We start from the raw sequence: 7,691 nt of genomic DNA, 5'->3' as shown, positions 1-7,691 counted from the left end.
TTACTGGCCTATAATTGCCAGGGTCACCTTTGGAGCTCTTTTAAAAAATATTTTAAGAAATATTTATTTTATTATTTTAAGAAAGCCAGTGGCAGTTTTGAAAGTACTGAGATGGGGAAATCCTTTAGGTCAAACTCTCTGCTAGATTTAAATTGGTGCAGAGAACCACTGAAATCAGTGGTGCTCTGCCAACCTACCCTAGCATACATTTGTTCTTTTAAGTGCCCCAAAAGCCCTTGGCAAAAGACTTAGGTAGACCAATGCCCACCTAGTGCCTCATACTTTAGACATTTGTGCGGTAATTAATGTATGGTATTGCATTAAATACAGTTCAATGTAGCATGCATATATTTATTCCTACTAGGATTGAAAAAAAAGATTTAACTATGTTTTTTCCCCTTTCAAACTCTTCTATTTTTCCATTTTCAGAAGATAATCATTCCTTTCTGTTGTATAAAATTAAATTAGTACAGTCACACTAAAACTTATTTACAGAGGACCAGATCCTGAGAGTTTTGCCTGAGTAAGAATTAAGGATTTGGCTCACTTTGAAAAAAAAATTCTGCTAATCATAAATCAGTATATAATAAAATTGTATAAACAAATCTGGCTTCTTATTGGCTGTACCCACACTTCACAAATTCCATTGTTCAAGCACATCAAAATAGTTAATTTTAATAAAGTCACTTCACTGGGAGAGAATTTTAGCAGATGATTTCTAGTTTCTTACTTCCAAATGAAACTTACTTTGATTTCACCCTATAATTTTATTACAGTTGGCATTTACTTAGGATAGGAATCTCCATGTCTAATTTGTCTAGAAGTATTAAAATGCCACTTTTTTATAATTATTATTTTTCTGAGTGTTACAAATTGGAATACCTCCTTGTTCAAAAACTTCAACATCATATATGGAATAGCAAATCCAGGACAAGGGCCACTAAATTACAATGACAGATAAATGAATGTATGTTGATGTGACGTGATTCTTAAAGTGAAAGCTCTAGTTCTGGAAGCAGTTTCAGAAGTAGATAAACTCTCTGGAGTTGCAGTGCAAGCCATATAAACAACTCTATGGCTTTATTTTCAGAATAGATGTCAACAAAATGTGATTGCATGCATAAACACATACTTGGACATGCAGTTCCTGTTTTGTTCAGGCAGCTACCTGTTTTGCACATGCAATGCATCAGTCTGTCTCATAAAAACTGACTTTTACTATTTTTTCCTTTCAGGAGGCCAGCAATGCACAGTCACTTCTGAAAAATTTCTTCTAGGACAAAAGGTAATGGTGAAAAAATATTTGATCCCACTTTATAACTAAGGCTAAGATTTAGTCACGGATATTTTTGGTAAAAGTCATGGACAGGTCACGGGCAATAAATAAAAATTCATGGCGCGTGACCTGTCCACGACTTTTTTTTTACCAAAAATACCCCTGATTAAATCTCTACTTCTGGGACCCCACTTCTCCAGGGGGCCCTGCTGGGGAGGGTCCTGCTCCAGTGTTGGGGATTGACTGCCCCCAAGCTGGTGCTCCTGGGGACTGCTCTCTGGATGGTCTCTGGGCACCCCTGGGGCTGCTGCTCCAACCGCTCTGGGACAGCTATTGCTTGGGCAGTCCCAGGGCACCCCCAAGACCACTGCTTGGGTGGTCCCCAGAACTAGCTTCCCAGGGACCGCTGCATAGATGCTCCCCGGGACCAGCAGCACTGGCTGCTGCTTGAATGATCCCCAGAGCCAGCTGCCTGGGGTCTCCCAAGCAGCGGACGGTGCGGCTGGCCCTGGGCACTGCTGGAGCAGCTGGCCCTGGGTCATTCCAGCAGTGGTTGGTGCAGCTGGCCCTGGGGCTAGATGCTCAGGTGGCCCTGAAATCAGCTGCACCAGCCGCTGCGGAAGTCATGGAGGTTGCTGAAAGTCATGGAATCTGTGACTTCTGCGTCCTCCATGAAAGAACTGCAGCCTGATTTATAATATACAGTATCAAAATTTCCATTTACAAGTGGTTTATAAAGCAATAATAAGCAGTTAATAGATGCTACACATGAGTTATAGATAGTAGTAGTATGGCTTATAGATAGGTATAAGCACATCAGTAGAAAGTGTGTGAGATAGTTATAAATCATGTTTATATAAGCAAGCTGTTGGATCCTACAACAATTGATTTACACTTTATTAAAACATCTGTTAAACATTTCATAACCTTGTAGTTATAAACCAAGTCTTACTATACAGTGTGACCAAATGTCTTCCGCAATATTCATTTCCTCATGGCCAGATGGTGAGCCCCTAACACCTTGCACTAGTAGCCTCATTGTATTCAGTTGAGTACTTCTGTGAGTTGCTGCTCACCAGTAAGTATAAGGGGTTCACAGTCTTACCCTTCATTAATCCTATAACCATATTTAAAAAATCTAGTTTTTGAGAAACTGACCAAAACACTGCAGGTCCTCAGCTAGTGTAATTGAGTATAGCTCCGATCAGTGGAGTCTAATCAATTACTGTAGTTACACTTAGACCAGCTGAGGCTCTGTGGCCAGATTTACAAAGGTATTTAGGTACCTAACGCTGCAGATAGGGCCCTAATGGGATTTCAAAAGTGCCTAAGCAGGTTAGATGCCCAATCCACTAACTTCAATGAGAGTTAGGCTCTAACTTGCTTTTTAGGTGCTTTTGAAAATCCCACTACATGTTATTTGCATATTTAGGTGCCTAAATACCTTTCAAAATCTGGCCCTTACCCTATAGTGATTTGGATCTTTTAACTTTTGTGTATGTGTGTGTGAATATGTGTATATATATATATATATATATGTATATAAAATCTTGGTTTTCGACACTCAACATATTCTCCCTAGCTGGAAAGAACTAAACCTCTGACTTTTCTGGATCCTAGGCTGAGGTTGATTTATAAGGACTTCTTAACACATTCTACAAATGTTAATGCAGTGGTTCCTAGTTCACTGCTGTGTGTACTATGCAGTACACTGCTCTTCTGATCAAAGAAGACTACAGGAGTGCACTAAACAAACAGGGTGAAGAAAACAAAAGACATTTCTCCTTCCCTTCCTTCACCCCATCACACAAGTACAAAATATATAATGTTTGAGGAGGAGAGACGGTGGAGGGCTGCAGACAGGGACTGCTGGGACATTGTATACAGTTCCTACCTAGCCTTATTGGAGACTTGATTTTCTGTGGCACTGGTACAGTAGTTAACACACATGAAATATTGGGCCAGCCTGAACTTTATCCATGCACAGAAGTGTATCCATGCACAGAGGTGACAGAGCAAGGATCTTCTGCCTATCCACGTGAAAGAGGTGACTCTGCTGGCTTCATATCACCCTCCCTCGTTCAGAATCTGCAGTGGTTCTGTGTGGTCTGGATTCTGTGCTGGGGTGAGGTTTGAGGGGGGAACTGTGTAGGATGGAGGGGCATGCACATTGTCCCTCGCCTGGGCCTATGAAAACTAGGTGAATGAACATTCTATTTCTATGTAGCCCCTCCCTTTCCATGACATCACCCCAGTGATCCTGGGAGATGCCATTTTCTCAGGCAGCTAGAAGTGGGATCCTGCTTTGAGGGTTAGGCCTCTACACAGGATCCATAGGGATATGCGTTGTTTGAGAAAGGCCATTTAACTGAGAACAAACCTCATCCATGCCAAGACATGTTTGGGGGTGGGGAGAGGAAGACTTGGGAGGTCTCCAGAAGGGGATCCTCATGAAGATTTCCATCCCAAGAGTTCTCTCTTTTCAGTTCTTTCATTGGAGGAGAGAAATTACCATTTGCCAATGGCACAGCTAAGGAAACTTGCTAGATACTTCTGTGTTACACAACAAACCTATCCAAGCTTTTATAATGGTCTTTCCTAAGAAAATAAGGAAAGCAAGAGTGTGGGTAATTAGGCAGAGAACCCTTTCAAACAGGGTATATTTGAAATGAGTATAAGGCAAAGGGAAAAAAACAGCCAGTTCAGCTAGGAATTAGAAAACCTCAGCTCCACTGGCTTGATTTATTTTCTTTTAAAAAAAATGACCTTCCCATTCACAAACAATATTGTTTGAAATGTCAAGTCCAGGTAATTATCAGGCTCCCCACTCCCCAAAAGAACAACCAACAACTAGCAGCGTACAGGTAGTCCCAGTTGTAGTTATGGCTGCATTAGGTAAAACAAAAATTGGTTTTACCTATTAACCCTGAATAAATATGGAGAAATGGAGTGGGGAGCTATGTCTGGCAGCCAGAAGGGAGGCTGGAGACAGAGGGGAAGGCGTGGAGCTGTCAGGAAGGGGAGAGGGGGCCACAGAGCGCATGCAGGGATATATTCGTGAGTCTCAAGCTGGAGGCGGTATAAGGAGATAGGAAGGAAGGGAAGGAGGATAAAGGGAGACAGTAGGCACCCCACAGCAGAGAAGGAAAAGTACTGAAAACAGAGAAAATGAATCTTTATAGAGCTAACTCTTTTTTTGACATGCCTGCTCTGAAGCCTATGGGAACTTCTCCCTAAACGGGGACACATTTAAGACCTTAAAAGAAAATTGGAACCAGGGGTGGCTCTAGGGATTTTGCCGCCCCAAGCATGGCAGGCAGGCTGCCTTCGGTGGCTTGCCTGCGGAGGGTCCACTGGTCCCGCGGCTTCCGGCAGAGTGCCCCCAGTGGCTTGCCGCCCCAAGCATGCGCTTGGCGTGCTGGTGTCTGGAGCTGCCCCTGATTGGAACAATTCATTTTAAATACTTCATACCTTCTGTACCATTCTTAATACAGCAATCCAGAAAAATAAAACAGCACCATGCAAACAATGGGGAATGCTAGTGCAAAGGCATCCTTCTCCGTCAATGGAAAACACAAAAAAGCAAAGTTCAACATACGTCCCTGGTGAGTATATATAAGATAATATGCACAGCAGCTATAATACAATGAGACCTGGTAGATCTGTGGCAATTTATGTGAAGCTTGTCATCTCTCTCTTGCAATATAAGAAGAATCTAATTTCTTAACTTCCAAAGCCTGGTCTACACTAGGCGTTTAAATCGGTTTTAGGAGCCTAAAACCGATTTAACGCCACAACCGTCCACACTAGGAGGCACCTTATATCGATTTTAATGGCTCTTTAAACCGGTGTCTGTACTCCTCCCTAACGAGAGGAGTAGCGCTAGTATCGGTATTACCATATCGGATTAGGGTTAGTGTGGCCGCTGATCGACGGTATTGGCCTCCGGGCGGTATCCCACAGTGCACCACTGACCGCTCTGGACAGCAATCTGAACTCGGATGCAGTGGCCAGGTAGACAGGAAAAGCCCCGCGAAGTTTTGAATATTTCCTGTTTGCCCAGCATGGAGCTCCGATCAGCACGTGTGGCGATGCAGTTAAAAATCAAAATAAAGAAAGAGCTCCAGCATGGACCATGCGGACGTGATCACTGTAAGGGCAAGCAAATCTGTTCTATCAGCGCTCCGTTACAGAAGACGAAATTCAAAATCATTTTTTTTAAAATCTCCAGACAGACGCCATAGCAGGGGCTCAGCGCACTGCTGTGTGACAAGCGTAACGGAAAGCCAAAGAATCAAATGGACGCTCATGGACTGGAGGACTCAAGCTATCCCACAAACAGTTCCTGCAGTCTCTGAAAAGCATTTGCATTCTTGGCTGAGCTCCAAATGCTTCTAGGCTCAAAAACAGTGTCCGCAGTGGGTCAGGGCATAGCTAGGCAATTTACGCACACCCCCACCCACCCCCAGAAGTGAAAGGGAAAACAATCCTCTCTTGACTCTTTTACATGTCACCCTATCTTTACTGAATGCTGCAGATAGACGCGATGGTGCAGCACTCAACACCAACATCCTTGCTCCCCCCACGCTATGGATGGCTGATGGTACAAAACGACTGGTATCCGTCCTCATCATCAGCCTATTGGCACATGGGGCAGTGCAAAAGGACTGGTAACCATGCTGACTAGCATCTGTTAGGTCGATCAAGGGCGCCTGGCCCTAATTTTTCCTGGTAGATGGTACAATATGGCTGATAACCATCGTCATCATAGCAACAGGGGGCTGAGCTCCATCAGCCCCCACCCTTCATGTGTAAAGAAAAGATTCAATTGCCCCTGAACTAGCAGAGGGATGCTGGGCTCCTCTCCTCCACACTCCTTACTGTCCTGTCTGGACTATCATAGCAGCTGGAGGCTGCCTTCCACTCATATCTCACTAACAAGTCACTGTGTCTTATTCCTGCATTCTTTATTACTTCATCACACAAGTGGGGGGACAATGCTACGGTAGCCCAGGAAGGCTGAGGGAAGAACGGAATCAACAGGTGGGGTTGTTGCAGGACCACCCCCTGTGAATAGAATACAGCTCATAATTTCTGCAGGATCTGACACAGAGCAGCTGTGCTCTCTGGTTCTCTGATACAGTGGTTCTCTAGTACACTTGCCCATATTCTAGGCAGGACTGATTCTATTTTTAGATACCAAAAAGGAGGGATTGACTCAGGGAGTCATTCCCAATTTTGGCTTTTGCGCCCTTGGCTAAGAGCAGCCAGGGGCACTTATGACAGCAGCAAATGGCACAGTGCAAAAGGACTGGTAACCACGATCATCTTATTACCAATTTATGGTATGGTAGATGGTACAATATGGCTGATAACCATCTCTGCTATCATGCAAAAGCAAAAGCATGCTGCTGTGTAGCGCTGCTGAATCGCCTCTGTGAGCGGCATCTAGTACACATACCGTGACAGTCACAAAAGGCGAAACAGGCTCCATGATTGCCATGCTATGGCATCTTCCAGGGCAATCCAGGGAAAAAAGGCATGAAATGCTTGTCTGCCGTTGCTTTCCCAGCGGAAGGAGTGACTGACGACATTTACCCAGAACCACCCGCGACAATGATTTTTGCCGCATCAGGCACTGGGATCTCAACCCGGAAATTGAAAGGGGTGGGGGAGGCTGCGGGAACTATGGGATAGCTACGGAATAGCTACCCACAGTGCAATGCTCCAGAAATCGACGCTAGCCTCGGACCTTGGACGCACACCACCGATTTAATGTGTTTAGTGTGGCCGCGCACACTCGATTTTATACAATCTGTTTTGTTAAACCGGTTTATGTAAATTCGGAATAATCCCGTAGTGTAGACGTACCCCAAGTGACTGCTTAGCTCCTCATGCATGTAAACTCCCTGAACATCAGGGGTTTCTGCCCACAAGAGAGAGAAAATATAAAATCTCTAAGGGTGAGATTTACCTGTATGCAGTTTCTCAATGTTGTAGGCTTAGACTTGCGTGTTTTGCTTTATTTTGCTTGGTAACTTACTTTGTTCTGTCTGTTATTACTTTGAACCACTTAAATCCTACTTTTTATACTTAATAAAATCACTTTTGTTTATTAATTAACTCAGAGTAAGTGATTAATACCTGGGGGAGAAAACAGCTGTGCATATCTCTCTATCAGTGTTGTAGAGGGCGGACAATTTATGAGTTTACCCTGTATAAGCTTTATTCAGAGTAAAACTGATTTATTTGGAGTTTAGGCTCCCAGAAAGACTGAATATTGGGTCCTGGGAAAGTCCCTGTTAACTGAGAAGCCCCTGGGCTAAGTGAATTTTAGTTTCTGTGAACTGCAGGGGGGGGCATGGCTCAGCCTCTTGGTCTGTGCTGGAGCCGACTGGTGTGTCTAGGTCAGCAA

This window comes from Mauremys mutica, chromosome 1 (assembly GCF_020497125.1).
Source record: "Mauremys mutica isolate MM-2020 ecotype Southern chromosome 1, ASM2049712v1, whole genome shotgun sequence".
Classification (NCBI taxonomy): Eukaryota; Metazoa; Chordata; order Testudines; family Geoemydidae; genus Mauremys; species Mauremys mutica.
This window is presented reverse-complemented; position numbering follows the sequence as displayed.